General features: G+C 38.6%; 3 protein-coding genes across 7 annotated transcripts in view; 2 read left to right on the plus strand and 1 right to left on the minus strand.

Annotated features, from left to right (window-relative positions):
* The window catches only part of LOC139970045 (uncharacterized), a 289,538-nt gene that overhangs the window by 147,301 nt on the left and 122,636 nt on the right, over positions 1 to 19,601 (plus strand). The window lies entirely within an intron of this gene.
* LOC139970080 (uncharacterized) overlaps positions 1 to 19,601 on the minus strand; it is a 496,120-nt gene that overhangs the window by 117,335 nt on the left and 359,184 nt on the right. The gene's annotated exons all lie outside the window — the stretch shown is intronic.
* LOC139970016 (uncharacterized) overlaps positions 1 to 19,601 on the plus strand; it is a 44,764-nt gene that overhangs the window by 2,433 nt on the left and 22,730 nt on the right. Inside the window, exons 2-3 of one of the 4 annotated variants that reach the window (XM_071975539.1) lie at positions 5,032 to 5,085; positions 7,571 to 7,744. The exons of 1 other annotated variant lie outside the window; for it this stretch is intronic. The gene's annotated coding sequence lies outside the window, so the exon portion shown is untranslated. Of the gene's footprint in view, positions 1 to 5,031; positions 5,086 to 7,570; positions 7,745 to 11,361; positions 11,378 to 19,601 lie in introns of those variants that run through there. 2 more of the 4 variants (XM_071975538.1, XM_071975541.1) reach the window with 2 other exon arrangements.

Raw genomic sequence — 19,601 nt, forward strand, 5'->3', positions numbered from 1 at the left:
GGATTTGGGGAACTGTATGCGATTGCTTTTAAATGAGAAAATTTGTCGGAAGACTCTTAACTTATATCTGCAGAAGTCCTTTATTACTCGCCAATTGGTGCTCTAGGTAGGGAAGAACTTGGCTTATATTTTAGTTTGATGTTTTGTGATGAATACATGTAAAAACCCCGATGGATGTCAAAAGGGTGGCTAAACGGCGACAAAACGCAAAAAGCTGCTTTAAAAAGTTATAACAACTTGCAAGCAAATACCGATTACAGTAGTATCCCACCCCGCTGAAGAAGGCTGAATGTAGTGGGGGCGGGGAAACATCTTTTCTGTTGCTGAGATAAAAATGTTTGAGTTTAGTCATAAAAAAGAAAAGTATTGATTGTGTAATAACCTATCACGTCACAATATTATGCACCTTAAATTGTCTTTGTTTTCTGTTATAATTGAAAGCGGCTTACTTAACCTTTAGTAGGGTCAGGTGACCAGACGTCCCCGATTTTCGGGGACAGTCCCCGATTACACTGTGCTGTCCCCGATGAACAAGTGTCTCCGAAAACCGAAAATGTCTCCGATTCGTCAAAATGTTCAGGAATTTCGAAAATATTCCACATTATTAGTAAAATATTTGTATAAAAAAAAAATAGTCAAGTGTGCAGTCGCAGAACGGAACTTATAACCAGTATTTCAGGTGGGCCAGTGTAAAGTGGGAACACTGTTAAAATATGCTAGCTCGATCTAGCCTAGCACTCTTTCGACCGTATAATTGGCAACTGCGGCGACACAACCACAATTATAGTGTGAGCATGAGCAACTCACAAGCTCTCAATGAATTACGTAAAGTAAGTGAATTTCATCTAAGAAAAAGCTACAATTTTTGAAAATAAACTTGATTAAAAAAGTGCTTCTAAGTATCACCATTTTACATCTAAGCACCACTAAGGGGAAGGGGACACCCCTCCCCTTAGACCCCTCTCCCATATCAGTCACGCAATAAATGTCCCTGGTTCCAGTCAGGCAAATATGGTCACCTTATAGTAGGGCCATATAATGTAGTCATGTACAAAAGTCGTACCTATCGACCAACTCTGTTTGCGTTCCATACGCATATGTGATAAATAACTGAGTTATGAAACAGACACAGGCTGTTATGCGTATTATAGTATAATAATGACTCAGATCATGTCCGGAATAAAGTTAGGAAAACCCTGGTTTAATGGTTAAGCAGGGGGGTCACTGGTATGTGCGATAGTCTTTGTATCTAGGGGTATCAATGTAATGCTGGCTGCAGGGGTTTATGTTAGCAGTCTGGTGGACGTTTTCGTCTCTAAACTTAGTATACGGGGAAGTTACAAGAGACGGATATACCGTGGGGCGGGGGTCAGCTCATTTTTGTAGCAGGGTAGAGAGCGTTGATCGGCTTTTTATTGTTTTCTGATATGTGTCAATGCTATCGGATATGTCGTAATTGGTCAGTTACTCGTGTATAGGCTTCTACACAGTTACGGGGTCGTTTATATTGCTATGCGAGTAGCTTTTTTATACATTATTTTAGTATACATTACAGTGGCGTAGGAAGGTACTTTTGAGTGGGGGGGCTGAAGACTGATGGCCGGCCTGGGGGAGGGGTCTAAGGGGAGGGGGTGTCCCCCTAGCCTTTGGAATTTTTTTGCATTTCCAGGTGGCCTCAGATGCAATTTGGTGCAATATAGCACACTTCAACACCCACTCCATTTTGTAAAGAATTTTGCATTTTCACCTGGCCTTAGATGCAATTTGGTGCTTCAAATGAGATTTTTTTCTCATTTGGAAATGAAAAAGGGGTGGGGGGGCGGAACGATACTTCCGCCCCCCCCATATTTTTCACTGGGGGCTGGCGCCCCCCCCCCCCGGTTCCTACGCCCTTGATACATTATGAACAAGTTGCCAGGCAGAATCCTTGCCGAATTTTATAGCGTTTGTCAGAGGCAACGTTTTAAAGGTTATTTTTGGGCTTCTGCAGAAGACATATGGATCGGATTGATGCACTCTGCAGCTGCGTTGCGTACACTGCTTGTGCGGTTGCAAGGCTGTTGCAGCGTAGGGTTCACGGGCTGACGCGGTCCATCGTTAGCTGCGCTGCGTTGCCTTTGACGAATTCATCATTTGCTGCGCTGCGTTGTCTATAGCGCAATGCCGACAGTTAAACGCGCTGCTAGGCAACTTGCGCATTACAGAATAGCTGTGCCGTGATAGGGTTAGTTAATGTACGTTATCCGTGTTTCGTGTTTTAGTCGTTAAGGTATTCCTACTTATATTATAGTTATTTCTTTGTCACACTGCGAGAGATTTACTACAGGAACATTGCATATAGACAAGTATATATACTTATAAATCTCAGGATGTACTGTTAGTGTATTTTATTCAACGGTTATCTCGATCTCTCCCTACCACCCCCCCCCCCACACACACACCCACACCTTACTTACCAACCGGGTACGCTACAACATAACTGGAGCGGACAATGTTACAATATACATTAAATGAGTACTTCAAGAGTTCAGATTCACAATGGAGCACGTCACATGGTCGGTGCGTTGTTTTACGCGATTCTGCATTGGAATATTTGGTCAAGGTTAAAGTAAACGACGATGGTTGAGTAATTTTCGTGTGTCTCGTCGACAAGTACATAGTTCTCGTAAAGAGTTCTAGTACTTGATCCAAGCTTAAACTTAGCTAGGCAAGGACTTCATAGTGCGATGACATTATGTTATTTAAGTTCTAAATAGAAACGTTATAGTAGGTTCAGTTTCGTGAGAATATCATTGAACAGTATTCATATTCAAAGTGCGTGTCATAAACAACAAGCGTTACTTAAAACAGGACGATTCGAAAAGTCGTTATAAAAGCTTTTACGTCATCAGTGTAAACATATAGTAACTGACGTTTCCCTGCTTTTAGGTACATGTGTGTATGTGACTTGCATTTGCTGTTGATTTTGAGTATTTTGAACCAATGTGGTGTGCTTTCTTCTTTGTTTAACAATAAATATATTCTAATCAATTAAGGAATTAAAAAAGTAAGTCAACGTACCCACCACTTCCTACAGTAAATTGGTCACGTGTCACCAGTCGGATGAGACAGCTATCTACAACTAGAGAACCTATACTTGCACAGGTACCTCTGAAGTATATTAAGTCAACATATTGTAATTTGTTCCTCACCACTACCCCAATGATATTGTAGCGTGACATATTATGGGGAATAACATCCCCTGTAAAGACTTTTGGTAGTGGAATCTTTCTTTTGTGTTCACTGTGGTAACCTCTGTATTAAGCTGTCTGTATTATGTGCGTGTATTTGTCTCTTCACAGCATTTGCAGTTTAAAGCTTCTATAAACTATATCTAACTACATGTCCTCAAGTTCTATTTCGATGTAGCCGACCTCACTACAACTAGTGCATTTAAAATTAATGTTTAGAGTCGAGGATTAATTCGCATTAAGTAGAAGCTCACTATGCAGGTTATACCTAAGTACCTGCGACAAAAATAAAAGTTGAATGGCACATTACTACGATCCGCATATAAAATATAGTTTAACTTTCTGAGAAGGTACCAGATATATGACGTACATGTGAGCATGCGTACATGCTTTAAATACGGTGATACGACCTTAATCGATGTTGGTGACCATATAGCCATATTGGCCGTTCACTTTATTGATATAGCGGGGAACATTTACATGTGGTTCAGGCGACGAATATATTGTATTCAAGAGACAAAACTAATTTAACGTAAGAGTCCAGCGGTATATTAGAGTTATAACTAACACACTTATGTTAGGTACTAATTGAGAGAGCCGAAATTAAACAACCTTCTAGCATTCCAACAAAAATGATGGCTGCTAGGAAGGAGCATAAGGGCAAGGATGAGGAGATGGGAGGAAAGAAAATAACACCGTTATTTCGCGTATGTCTTTTGCACAAGAAATAACAATTTTTTTTCAAATAGAAGGTTAATTAAGCTTCTGCAGCGTTGCTGCTTTTGTTTTAACAATATAGCAATCCGTCACAATGTGTGTAGTCATGCATAGAGCCAATGTATGGTTCGTTAATCTTTACAGTGGTGTGTAATTCGCTATTTTGGCTACTCTATACATATCACGTTTTATGCTAGACACATTCGAATCACAAACCTCCATTTCCTCGTAGAATACATATAATTCTGATACATTCCTAAGGAAAGTAAATACCGAAACTGAAGCATTTATTACTTATTCCCGTTGTATATATTTATCATCTTTACCAAATCTCAAATTCCTTGTCTTCCATTATTTAACTCTGATCTTCAAAAAAAAACGACCTTGACGAAGCGTATTGCAAATGCGATACCGTATCCATAGTAACTGTCATGTTAAAACGCACAATGAAATAACGCGGATGCTATACATCAAGTTTGTTAAAACTTCTTCGAACTTCAATCACCTCCATCGCCAACCCCCACTCTACATTCTACCTCTAGATGTAACCATCGTATTTTTTTATGAGTCTGCCCTGCAAAAAAAGAAAACAAATTAATTGTATCCCTTCAATTGATGGAACCTCATATTACCTGTTTACCCCTCTCTAACATCCCCCACCCTGTTCTCCCGGTAACCATCATTACATTTTCACACCAAAGTACATTTTTCCAAAATAAAATCAGCTTGCTACCATTTATCATTATTACAATTGTTGAAGCAAGATATGAATCTTTTTATCAAATTCTCAGCACAGTATACATTCCTAACATATCTGTGTAACTATAATTTCCGATCGCCTCGATTTTACCTGATGATATTCGCGGAAGTCGTGGTAATAGAGCTTTACGTGTACTTGGGTGTATTTTACTGATGCAGCTTTTCTACTGCAAGATATGGTACGGAATGCTAAGTTACTAGAAACTATTTCAATACCTTTTGTGTTGGTTACGTCAATACTAAGGCCAGGGTGACTACTTTTGGTATTTCACAATCTAGGTTGACGCTACTTTATGAAGATTTCAAGTTTTCTATCGGTTTACAGATTGTGTTGATCACCCCAGCCGTATTGAAAGTATCTGGCAGAAATATCTAACTGGTAAGTGAAGCAGTAAATGCTATAGTAGAAAGTGAATTTAGTAAACTAAACACACATAGGAAACGTTATTTTTTCTGCTATGTAGTTCTGTTATAATGTGTCTTATTGTGTGGTTTTTGCCCAAATCTACTGAATGCTGCTTTGAAGTACTTTCAATTAGCAGCCTACTTTTTCCACGAAAATCCATGTCGGCAAGGAAGTCTTCAAAAGATTCCAAATGTCGTTTGCCAATAGCGAATATTTCCAAAACACCAAATTAATAATATTATATTATATGATGAATATTGTGTAAAAGTAAGTTGGCCTGACGTTTCGATCCTAGCAGGATCTTCTTCAAAGTTTAAATGACAAGTAACAGTAACAGAAGGGACAAAAACACGCACAGAATACAGACAGGTTAATGAGCATGATGAACACAAAGAGATGGATGTAAGGGGATTAGTAGACACGGGATGGAGAGAAGAAAGAAAGAAACCAACAGAGGAAGAGGAGAGGTAGGAGATATACAGAGGAGGGACAAAGAGAGGATGAAGGGATTCAAGGGGTTAGGGAATAAACTGGAGAAGGACAAAGACAGAATTAAAGGTGTGGAGAAAAAGGATGGAAGAGAGCTATGAGTAGAGGAGTGATGGGGGGGGTGGACAAGGGGAGGTGGGGACAAAAGAAAAGTTAGTCATGTCCTTCCTGAATGTTGTGCCCATGAGGTTGAATGGTGCGAAGACGTTGCATCCACAGCCTCTCTCTGCTGATTCGTATTAGGTGAATATTAGCAGAAAAATATTGTTATGGAACTAAAACTGAGTATGTTAACATAACCCAAAAATAAAATAAAATAAAAACTAGACATGACTGTGTCACTGGAGTGACATAGACCCAGTCATTCATCCTTTCATGACCTTTGACCCTAAATTTGTGTATACCTCATAGACACTGGTGAAAAGCAATGCATAACGTGTTAGTCGCATTATCATAGGCATCGGAGTAAATTAAATCATTGACACCTAGATGACCGCATTTGACCTTTGACCCCATAACCGTTATTATGTTTTTGTTCTATTTTTTTTTCTTTTGTTTGTTGTTTTCTAACATGCAGTTTCTTTTGAGAAGGCCTATTTGCTTTAAATTACATTACAATCATGAGATTCAAAGCTTTAAATTTAAATTGGATTTTGAAAAAAGGGTAAATCTGCAAAGTGGGTGTGTCGAATAGGCTACTAACACATTTGCGTGAATTTTGACCCCACAAGCAGAGGTCATATAATAAGGTAGTCATTGACTTTTCTTAATCTTTTATCAAGGCCTACAAGATGGCACATTTAGTTCTGTGTTTTGACCTTGTTTTATTTTTTTTTGCACAGTTAACGTTTATGACCCTTGTGACGTCATGCATGACCTTCGACCCTAATTGAGCACAACCCAAAGACACTGGCTACAGTTCATTCATATACCATACGGCCATAGGTCAGATGAAGAGGTCACCATTGACAAATTTCAAATTTCTGTCCGAAGCCAACATGCTGACACTGTTACTGTTGCCATTTCAGATTGTTTGAAATGTGACCTTTCTTTGACCTTTGACCTCTTAACCCTATGTCAGACTTAAAGGTCACTGTGGACAACTTTGAATGTCTGCCAAAGTACGTGAACATGATGACTTTGTTACTTTTTTTTCCATTTGGGATTGTTTGTGATTTGACCTTTCTTTGACCTTTGACCCCCTCAACGGTAAGTCAGACAAAGAGGTCGCTGTGGACTATTTTGGATGTCTACGAAAAGTGAATATGAAGACTTTGTTACTTTTTCCATTTGGGGTTGTTTGTGATTTGACATTTCTTTGACCTATGACCCCTTAACTGTAAGCTAGACAAAGAGGTCAATGTGGACAATTTTGGATGCCTGTCCAAGGTGAACATGTTGACACTGTTACTTTTGCCATTTGAGGTTATTTAAGATTTGATCTTTGACCCCTTAACCATAGGTTGGACGAAGAGGTCACTGTGGACAATTTTGGATTTCTGCCAAAGGTGAACATGTTGGCACTGTTACTTTTGCCATTTGAGGTTGTTTGTGATTTGATCTTTCTTTGACCTTTGACCCATAATCATAGGTTGGACGAAGAGGTCACCGTGGACATTGTTTTATGTTTGTCCAAGGCCAACACATTGACACTTTTACTTTTATCATTTGAGCTTGTTTTACATTTGACCTTGTTTTTGACTCTTGTGACCCCAAATGACCTTTGATCAAAATTTCAAAAATAAGTTTTGTAGAGGGCTTCAAGCTTTATCATATGCATAAGACATATGATCAGGTTACATATTCTGTAGGAGTAGCGTTTTTTGTAAATTTTACATCTTGACCTTTGACCCCTTAACCGTATGTCAGATGAAAAGGTCAAAGTTGACTTTTCTTTATCTTTGGTCATGATCTACAAGATGAGATATTCAATTTTGCAATTTGAGCTTACTCTATTTTTTTTATTCAGTTAACCATTTTGACCCTAGTGACCCCTGTGTGACCTTTGACCCCAAACTGGTCATGGCCTGAGGTACGGTCAATGATTCTTGTGACTAAGTTTGGTGAACCACGGTAAAGGCATGTACCAGCTATAGCGATTCCTGTGACAGAAAGAAGAAGAAGAAGAAGAAGAAACCATAAGGTACAAGACCCAGCCTGCACTTTGTGCATGGCTGGGTAAAATATGGCTTCTGATCTTAAGTCTAAGAAAATGTATGTGGTGACGATGGTTCAAATCAAAAGTAATCTCTATATGTATATACATTAAATATGGATAGGACAGATGGATAAGATGTATGGGATTGATCGGAAGGATGGATAGGGTGGATGGATAGGATGGATGGATACATATGATGGATAGGATTAATGGATACGATAGATGCATAGATAGGATGGATAGGATGGATGGAAAGGATAGATGTATAGTATGGATCCATATAATTTGATGAATAGGATGGATGGATGGATGGATAATATGGATAGGATGGCTGGATAGGATGCATGGATAGGATGTATGGATACGATGGAGAGGATGCATGGATAGGAAGGCGAGGATGGATAGATGGATATGATAAATGGATAGCATGGATGTTTAGGATGGATGGGTAATATGGATAGGAAGGATGGATAGGATGGATGGATAAGATGGATGGATAGGATGTATAGGGTGGATTAATAGGATGGATAGGATGGATATATATCATGGATATATATGATATATGGATAGGATGAATGGATAAAATGGATGGATAGGATTAATAGGATGGATAGGATGGATGGATGAGATAGATGGATTTGGTGGATATATACGATCAATGGCTAGGATGGATGGATAGGATGGATGGATAGGATGGGTATATAGGATTAATGTATAGGATGGATTGATAGGATAGATGAATAAGATGGATAAAATAGATGGATAAGATGGATGGATAAGATTGATCGGATGGATGGAAAGGATGGATGGATAGGATGAATGGATATGATGAATTTATATGATGTATGGATAATCTGGATTCGATCAATGGAATGATTTGGATGTATAGGATGAATTGATATAATGGATGAATATTATGGATGGATAGGATGGACAGGATGGATGTATAAGATGGATTGATAGGATGGATGGATAGGATGGATAGGATAGATGGATAAGATGGATGGATAGGATTGATCGGATAATATCGTAATTGGATGGGTGTAAAGAATGTGTAGCTATAATTGGATGGATAGGATGTATAGGATGGATGGATAGGATGGATAGGATGGATGGATAGGATAGATGGATTAGATGGATCATTGTATACGCAGAGCCAATACAACTGTATCTGTATTTCATAACGCTGTGTTTTGCCGTAAATTAATTAGATGACAGTTGAAAAAACTAGTGCAATTCCAATCGCCAATTTGGTATTGTTGAAAAAAGCATCATCTAGACTATAGCCAATTTTACCTAAAAATGTGCATTTTTCTCCTGTAACTAGCCATGAAAAAAGGCGTAAAATTCAATGGAGATTTATCACAAAATACGACAAAAATAGAACTTTTTACTGCTTTATTACGAAAATAAATGTTGTGAGATTAACCTTACCGCGTCATGGTGGCTGATGACGCCTTCTTTGGCATTATTCAAACATTTAAACCAGAGAGGTAGGTCGCAAGCAGTTTCGCAAAATTTCTTATGTCTGGCCTTCAGTTTTTTTGGGGGGCGGGCTACAAGAAAACTGCTCTCTGAGCTCATTAACTCACTCGTTGGGGTCTGACTGTAGGCCTATGTCTACTTTGACCAAAACATGGGCTCGGCCTTTTTTCATTACAAAGATTTGAGATACAACTGAGGGCGCTACTGGCAAATACCACATAATTACTTCAACCTGTCTAACCTAACTGCTTCCTTAGCTAGTAACTAGTAGTACAAGTAGGTGTATAAGCCTCAAAGTCTTAGGTTGTCTACCTATGGATGTCACCTACAATAAACGATATGCAATGCTAGCGAGCAAGAATGCCTTAATCGTCATCCGTCACATAACGAACACATATTCGATCCCGTAGTAGTATCCAGTGATAGTAGTACTATATAGCAGTACTATCCAGTGATAGTAGGCTAATCATATAATATATCACACGCTAGGAACTAAACTGTTTGAAACGTGGTAACGAACTTAGCCGATTATACTATCTCTGTACAGCCTTAGTACTGTACAGTATTGCGAAGTTCGGAACACTGCGAAGTTCGGACACCCCTAAGAAATGCACGATTTTACCCTGATAACCTACAGCAAGAGCCAATTTCACGAAAAACTACGAAGCTACAGTTATTTTCTCTCCAAAATAACCTGTGTGCTAGCAAGTACTTACATATTTGTCTCTAAAAGGAAGTTATAGCTTTGGGGTTGTTTAAATCTTAGGTGTCCGAACTTCGAAGTGTCCATGCGACTGCAATTCGACCATTTCTCTGCAAACCCTAACTTCACATAAAGCTGCCAAAATGCATCATATCAGTCAAAATCTTTGAAAAGTTTCAAAAGAAAAACATATTGTTACCTTACAGAGCCTAGATGATAAACTTCCGCAGGGAAATTGAATCAACAGTAAACAGATTGTTTTGGATACGTAAACCTTAGTTAGATTTCGTTTACGAACCATTTTGTGAATGGTCCTGGCCACAAACTTTTTCGGGTTTCTTACCCTCAACATCATGGAGTTTGGAAAGCCGAAATTGCAAATAAATCAGATCATATCCCTACACTAGTTTGGAGTGCCCTAATTGCAATAAACTAGTGCATATCCCGTCCTACACTAGCATATTTTGAGGGGAAAAAGTTTGCATTTAAAGTACCTTTGTTAACAGGTACTTGTGGTTACGAGTCATGCAATTGACCAGTTTTGCATAATTCTACCAGGTAGGCCTAAAGTCAACTGATATTCTTATAGTCCTTGTTTGTGAATGTATATAGTGCTCCGATCTTAGCTGGTGATGTCACTAATCATCCTTTGCGAGATGGACACCAGTCTATTGCATAGTACCGATAAAGATGTAGCCTAGATGTAGCTAGTATGGTTTGTCCCGAACATATTTAGCTATATAGAGGCATAGGAACTGAGAGGGGCGGTGGCGGGGACGTCTTCATATTGTTATGATACGGTATCATGGATACTTGGTAGGCTTACGTGGGCTTGTTATTCACGTTCTATTTGCCAGATATACACTTTATTGAGAAATTGATTGATAGAAGTGGGACAGGGCCCACCTTCACGGGTCACTTCTCGCATAACGAACGGGATTTCTCCGCGACGGAATACCTCGCGACGAAATGAATTTGGATAACCGAATGAACTTGGACAACGGAATGAAATTGAAGAACGGAATGAAATTAGACAACGGGAGTTTTCGCGAAGGCAACATATTCAGCAACTGTAACATAAATCATAAATGTGGTGCAAACGGCGTGCATTACGATTGACCTTAACCTTTGATGTTAAAGTTATGAACCGCCTAACCCACTGATCTACACTGTGGCACTGTAGATCAGTGGCCTAACCATGTTTTTACATGAAGTTTACCTTCCGTTCGCTCACACACATTAATTATATGTTTGTTCAAGCCTCAAGGTACGCCATAGGTGCTTGCAAACGATGGTTCGTACTGTATGCAGCCATTATTTTACGCGCTGTTACAACAGGATCTTTCCGCGTTCGGTTTCTCTACATATTTGCTTCAAAACACTGGTACTTACATCTTGATAATTCGAGTTGGTAACTAAGTTTAATACAGGTAGGCCTAAGTGTTTATCATTTTACAGTATTTATTAATTGATATCTAGCCTAGGACTACTTGAACAACTTGACTATTATTATCATAAATGTCTTCTATGTACTAGTACAAGAACTAGTGTAGCCTGTAGGCCTAGCCTAAGTACTAGGCCTAGTAATACTAAACGGAAGCTACAGTATGTGTGTCGACCATATTCTTCAGAACGATGTTAATACTGTATGGTTGCGGTCACACTAATTAGCGTCAACAGGCCGATTTCACGACAACTCACGACAACTCAAGACAACTCAAGACAACAACTTTAAAATACCATCAAATACAATTGATGTTATCAGAGTATATCCGGAAACACGTTTAAAAGTGACTGGAACCAGCGTGCATACAGATCTTTCACGGGAAAAATGTTTTTGTCGTAAAAATCGCCAACTTTTTTCTAACGTTGAATTAGACGACGTGATGCTATTGCGCTTGCGCAATGCCATCGGACCGAACCATTATAATATGGGTGGGTTTGTGCTAGGTTTGGAAAGTACCTTGTGTACAGTGTCGGTAAGGTGGGTTGTCGTAGTAATAAAGCACCAAAGTATGGTGAATGAACTCCAAATCAACTTATTTAATGTTTTAAAATAATGAATACTTCTTATTATTTTTCCATTTTAATTTACATATGTTATTATTAATTTTCCAGAGTCTTGCTTACTATCATTTTGCCTGGTTTTATTATTCTCTCCGTCAAATCATTGAATGTTTTTAAAATAATGAAAACTTCTTATTGTTTTTCCATTGTAATTTACATATGTTATTATCAACTTTACAGAGTCTTGCTTACTATCGTTTTGCCTCGTTTTATTATTCTCTCCGTGTATTTTATTTTGTGTGAAAGTAAGTTGGCCGAAAGTTCGATCCTAGTAACAGTAACAGAAGGGATGAAATGGGGGTGTAGGCGGTTTTACACTATCTAACGTAACGTAGTGGCCAAGAACCTGAAGTATTTTTAAGGGAGGGCCCGAAGAACATGAGCTTATAGCATGCTCCTCATGGTGAAACATAATTGCACCTATTAGGTGAATTGAGTGTACTTTTAATAGTAGGAAAGACTAGCGTTGGTTCTTATGACCAACTAGACCGGTTTCTGCTCTCAACTTTTATAGGAGGAGCTTCATCAGTAGTAAGCCTTTGAATATTTTATATTCGGCATGAGCGTATCGTTCTCAAAATGCATCTATTTTCTGTGCACGAGTTTTTTATGGACTCATAGTGCATCTATAAGAGCATCTAAAAGAGCTTCGTGTGAACCTTGAGAGTCAGCTGATTCTTCGTTAGTACGAAACCTTGAGTTAACAAGTAAATCTTACAGAGACGTGCGTATCGTAATATTTCCCCTTTAATGAACCTTTAAAAGTGGCAAGTGGGTGTGCAGAGTTTCTGTCGAGGTATTGGAAGGTTTCCGTGGGTTTGGTGTGAACTTTAGTGTCTAATAACCCATTGGTTTCGAACCTTGTACCTTTGAAGATTTTCAAATCTAGGTATGTTACCTCGGTGTTTGATATTTCTACCGTAAACTTTAAGAAGCGGTGAATTTCATTCAACCTTTTTACTAAGTGTTCAAGTTCCTGATGTGTACCGTCGTAGAGCAATAGAATGTCATCTCTATAGCGGAGCCATTTTAAGATTTTATTATTTTTTCATAGACTTCTTGACATATATCTAATGCCTCCTCTTGGGGAGTATTGGTATACAAGGCGACGACATCGAGCGTAGCAAATACTACCGTTTTTGATTTCGATGAAATCGTAACCTATGCATTCATGCAGGCGGAGACTGTGTGTATGTGTGTATGTATGTGTGTATGTGTGTGTGTGACGCCTGGCTTGTAAACACGGTATCTCAAGTAGGGAAGCTTGGATCAATCTAATATTTGGTGTATATGAGTGCCACATTGAGTAGATGTGCCCTATTTTTTTGGGTGCCTGTGAAGGTCACCAAAGGTCAGTTAGAGGCCAAAAACCAAAATATTAAAACAAGCAATAACTCCCATTGAAAGGGTCCGACATGGTTGATATTTTGGGACTAGTTGTGAATGGGGTAAGGGATCATTTCAAAACATAACAGTCATGTGATCCAAGGTCAACAAAGGTCAATCAGGGGTCAAAAACTAGTATTTTTGCAATAACTTGAGAACCAAATGTCCGTCAAGGTTGGGAGTTACGCTATTGTAATCCAGGAGTCGACCCGCATCCAGGTGACCTTTGACCTCATGTTGACCTCTGGTGACCTTTATCAGTTTTTTGGGTTATTTGAATTTTCGTGGCCAAAATCGGATCTCAAAGGTACCTTCCGATCACAAAATGGTCCATAGTTGACCCCTGTGCGACCTTCGTGTGCGAAGTTATCAGAGGTCAAAGTTTTTGTTTTTTAATAAGTACAGTTAGGATGGTCGCACAGGCTTGTCATGTTGCTTTTTGGAATCAGCGTGTCAAACTACATCTGACCGCGAGGTCAAAAGGTCAAAGGTCAAATCTTAAAAAATATGCTCATTTTAGGAGATACGGGGTAAAACAAAACAGAACAAAGATAAGTTTAAAAATTTGTTGACATATGATAGAGCTTTTTGTGCTGAATATAGGAAACCAACTCCCGCTTCAATCCGACACCCAGTTCTCAAGTTATGAGGGGCCAAAGGTTGGTTTTGATACATTTCTTGCAATAACATTATGTGTGTACATTGTAGGCCAAACAAATTTTAGGACAGAGTGCACCTTATCAAGAGAAACATTTTTGATAAAAATCATCAGGTCATCCAAGGTCATTCAAGGTTGATTATATGCAAAAAACTGCCAGCTTATGCTAATTTTTGCAACAACTTCTAGTCACGAAGTCTGACATGGCTGGTATATTAGGACAAGTTGTGAATGAAGTAGGGACACATTTTCACGTGCTTTTTTCCCGATAACTTGTGAAACTACCACTGACAGGGTTGAGAGTTACGCTATTGTAATACAATAGTCGAGCTGCATTTGGGTGACCTTTGACCTCAGGTTGACCTCCAGTGACCTGTATTAGCTTCTTTCAAGTTGATTCTTTGAAGTTTCGTGGGCATACAGTATTCCAATCTAACTTGTCCATAAGTGGACTCCTCTGCAACCCTAATGTGCGAAGTTATTAGAGATTTGGTTTGGCTTTGTAATACTTGTGGATTCATAACATTCATACAAGAACCCTATTGCTTTTGATGGATGTGTGTATAACCACGTACAGTAGACTGACCTGTGTTAGCATGCCATAGTGTTATTGCAACAGCTAGTTATGGTTATACTAACAAGCAGAAGTCTAGTGCATTGAAGTCATCGAAACCTCAATGCATTTTGCATTCTGGTTGGTAACGAGGTGGCTTCCAAAATTATAGAAGTAAAAGTATAGTAACGAATGATTCTCATAAAAAGCAGTTAAGTAAAATTAGATGGCGCTCGTCGCTTTTTGCCAAGTTACCAGTGTGTGGGCACCATTCTCGATTGAAAAATTACACTTACCTGTAGTGTAATGGTTCGGTCCAATGTCATTGCGCAAGCGCAATAGCATCACGTCGTCTAATTCAACGTTAGGAAAAAGTTGGCGATTTTTACGACAAAAACATTTTTTCCCTTGAAAGATCTGTATGCACGCTGGTTCCAGTCAGTTTTAAACGTGTTTCCGGATATACTCTGATAACATCAATTGTATTTGACGGTATTTTAAACCTGTTGTCTTGAGTTGTCTTGAGTTGTCGTGAGTTGTCGTGAGTTGACGCTAATTAGTGTGACCCTATGGTTGCCCTACAAAATTTCATGATAGTGTTGAAATATTCTAAACAACCATACTGAATTAATTCAACTATCAGAACCGTAACTGTGTATAGCAAAGGCTTCACAGTTAACGCACCTTCGTTATTGACGCACCTTCAAATATTACTACTGTAGCAACATACAGCAGGCAACCTAAACTGTTTGCAGCAAAGAAGAGTTACATATTTGATGAGTTTTATTCCATTTCAGTTATATATGCTGATCAAATTGTGGTTTTCTAAGCTTTTAACATCCTCCCCTCAGTTTTGCACATGTTTTGGGCATTTGGAAATCTTACTCCTAAAAAAAGGCAAAATTACCCAAGTACTGTACCACATACGAATTACGATACCATTACCACATACATACTGTACAGTGCTACTCTCTGGGCCCTGACCTGTCTGAGCTTAGAGGCTCAGAGCATACAGTAGTAAACAGCATCCAAAGTCAATGAATGTATGTACTGAGGCCTACACTTCAGTTCTAGCTTATCAACGAATGTGTTACTGTTACATTTGGGGTTACATTTAGGGGTATGAGGGGTATGTTACATTTAGGGGTATGAAAGAATTTGACACGTCAGACATTTTGTAGTCAAATTCTGCTCAATTGGTCTTGCATATTGGCACAGAACAATTAATATTTTAAGATAATTAGCATGCATTCCTATCTTAAAGTGTAGTAGGGTAGTGGCAGGAACCAAGCTGGGTGAGTGCATATTTTGCATATAGCCTACAATGTACGAAATCAATTATTTACCCTTTTTTGGCCACCTTAGTACTTCCCACGAATCTCAGTACAGTAGTTGTACAGTGTAGCTACTGTACTGTATTACTCTGCAATGAATTTGGCAGTCAATGTTCTGTAAAATTCACCAAGTGCTCTTGAGAAGCAGCAATACTGTACATGTACTGTGAGCCTATCACATGTTCGTTAACTTCAGCAATTTAATGGTAGTTCAAGTAAACTACAGTATGTGCAGTCCCCTGATGCATTACAGCCCTATGATTATGTGTCTAACACAATCAGTGGTCAAAATGCTAGGCCAGGGCAACACTATCTAGGCATCTGTTTATAGCATTAGCAAACTGGCAACTATAAAACGCTAATCATGCCAGCATGAGAATTCAAGAATCAAGTGTAATATTATTGTTGCTACTGAGCTTATCATTGCTACCATCTAGGTCCTGAGGCAGGAAGCCAGGCTGGGACAACCACATTTCATGTATTTTGAATAAACTTATTCCAAATTTACTCAGCTATCCTCACAACAAAATGTCATGTATATACATTGATTACTGTTGCTTAGCAAGCTTCGTGAAACTAGTGTCACACACTATATAGGACCTAGCTTAAAGTGATTAAATTATATAGTCTCACTTTGTGACATTAATAGGACCCCAACAGAGTCCATCTCAGCAATCTCAGGCCTTAAAGTCTAAATTTTTACCCAAATACTCATTTTAGACAACATAAATCACTGAAGCGTGATATCACAGAACATCATTCCTGAAATATCAATTGCTGTACACTATATGCTAAGCATTGAAGCCATTAACATTCTGGATTTCGGCCAAATTGCAAAAAATCACACAACTTTGCATAAAGGTTTGGTCAATTAATTGCTCCCATTGACTTGCACTACAGTAGGCTAATTGAGCTGCGATACCTGTACTATTTGTAATACATCTGTTACAGTAGCAGTCCTGTCTCCTATATTAGCATGTTAGCATACATGATAGCATGTATCATCATGTTTATTGTCATGAATGAACTAGCATAATGTTAGCTTGAAGGCTATGTAAGCAGTATGATACCATACATGTACAGTATATGTACTTGTACTGTATGTAAGCACGTATGCTAGCATGTATGTTAACATGTATGTTAGCATATATGTTAGCATACATGTATGTTAGTTTGTTTGTTAGCATATGTATGAAAGCATGTATGTCAGCATGCATGATAGCATACATGTATGTTAACTATGTATGATAGCAAGTATGTTAGCCTGTATGTAAGCCTGTATGTAAGCCTGCTTGTTAGCCTGTTTGTTAGTGTGTATGCTAGCATGTATGTTAGCATGTTATAAGCACTATGATAGCGTGTATGTCAGGCTGTATGTTAGCCTATTTTTAGCATACATGTAAGTTAACATACATGTTAGCATGTATACATATGTTAGCTTGAAGGCTATGTTAGCATGTATGATAGCAAGTATGTTAGCATGTTTGTTAGCAAACATACATGTTAGCATACATGTTAACATGTATGATAGCATACATGTATGTTAGTGTGTATGATAGTAAGTATGTTAGCCTGTTTGTTAGCCTGTATGTTAGCATGTTAAAAGCTGGTAGCGTTTACGTCAGGCTGTCAGTCTGTTTGTTAGCATACATGTTTGCATTCATGAGCATGTATGTAAGTTAGCATACTGTACATTAGAATGTATTTTAGCATGTTATTTAAGCAACATGAAGGACTTAAACAATTTTTGGTTCCTTGCTTAAGCAAAAGGAACCTATGTAGTCAACTAGATCCGCTATAGTGAAAAGGTGTGCCCTATTGTTCTCAGTGCCTGTAAAGGTCACCAAAGGTCAGTTAGGGGCCAAAACCCAAAACAATAAACAAGCAATAACTCCCATTGACAGGGTCCGACATGATTGTTATTTTGGAACTTGTAATATACAGTATACCTGTATACTTGTAAATAACGTAGGGGATCATTTTTCAACTTAACAGTGGTGTGATCCAAGGTCAACAAAGGTCAATTAGAGGTCAAAAACAGGTATTGTTGTGATAACTTGAGAACAAAATGTCCGTCAAGGTTGGGAGTTACGCTATTGTAATCCAATAGTGGACCCACATCTCTGTGACAGTTGACCTTAGGTTGACCTCTGGTGACCTGTATTAGCTTCTTTAGTTATTTGAATTTATTGTGGCCATATCCAGATATCAAATGGTCTTTTGATCAAAATTGTCCATGGGTTGACCCCTGTGCGACCTTCAGGTGCACAAAGTTAACAGAGATTAAGTTTTTTTTTTATGCTCATTTTAGGAGGTGCAGGACATAATTCCAAAACAAGTTTGTCAATATTTAACTATATGATAGAGCTATACATGTATACTCTAAAGATGAAACTAACTTCCGCTTCGATCGAACACCTGGTTCGTAAGTTATGAGGTGCCAAAGGTTGGATTTGATACCTTTTTAGCAATAACATTGTGTGTGTACATTGGAGTTCATAACAATTTTAGGATGAAGTGCACATCAAAGGGAATATTTTTCATAAAAGCTGTCATGCCTTCCAAGGTCATTCAAGATCTCTTATTGACAAAATCTGCCCACTTATGTTAATTTTATGCAACAACTTCCAGTGACAAAGTCGGACATGGCTGATATATTGGGACAAGTTGTGAATTAACTAGTTGCGCGTTTCCAAAATTCCCGTTATGTAATCCAAGGTCACCAAAGGTCAATTATGGCCCAAAATGTGTGTTTTGGGGGCAATAACTTGTGAAACTCCCACTGATGGGGTGCAATATGGTTGACATTTTGGGACTAGTTGTGAATAGGGTAAGGGATCATTTCCAAACATAATGGTCATGTCATCCAAGGTCAAAAAAAGGTCAATTATGGGTCTAAAACTCAATTTCCAAACTGATAAAAGTTGTCCATGGTTGATCCCTGTGCCACCTTCATGTGCAAAGTTATCAGAGGTCAAGGTTTTGTTTAGTTTCAAATGAGAGGTGGATCTCATGACCTTGGAATATGATTTACAGTAAAGTACTGTAATACTTATGGGTGTGTACGGTGCAGTGCTGTACCCATTGACTACTGCAAATGTATGTATACTCCAGTAGTCTATGAGTACTGCAATGCCCCCTTACACACCAAGAGGTATTGTCCTTACTGTATCACTGTAGACACTACAGTAGTCATTGAGTATTGCACTGCTCCTTACACACACAGAAGTAAAACTTTACTGTATAACTGTAGACACTACAGTAGTCATTGAATACTGCACTACCCCCTAACACACCCACAGGTATTTCTTTCCTGTATGACTTTACATACTTACAGTACTTAGTCATTGAGTACTGCACTGCTCCTTGCACACCCAGAGGTATTACTTTACTGTATAACTGTAGACACCACAGTAGTCATTCAGTACTGCACTGCCCCTTACACACCCAGAGGTAAATATTTCCTGTATTTACTGTACATACAGTAATCATTGAATATGTACTGCACTGCTCCTTGCACACCCAGAGGTATTACTTAACTGTTTAACTGTAGACGCTACAGTAGTCATTGAGTACTGCCCTACTTCTTACACACCCAGAGGTATTACTTTACTGTATAAATGTTGATGAGCTACAGTAGTCATCGAGTACTGTAC

This window comes from Apostichopus japonicus, chromosome 7, assembly GCF_037975245.1.
Source record: "Apostichopus japonicus isolate 1M-3 chromosome 7, ASM3797524v1, whole genome shotgun sequence".
Lineage (NCBI taxonomy): Eukaryota > Metazoa > Echinodermata > Holothuroidea > Aspidochirotida > Stichopodidae > Apostichopus > Apostichopus japonicus.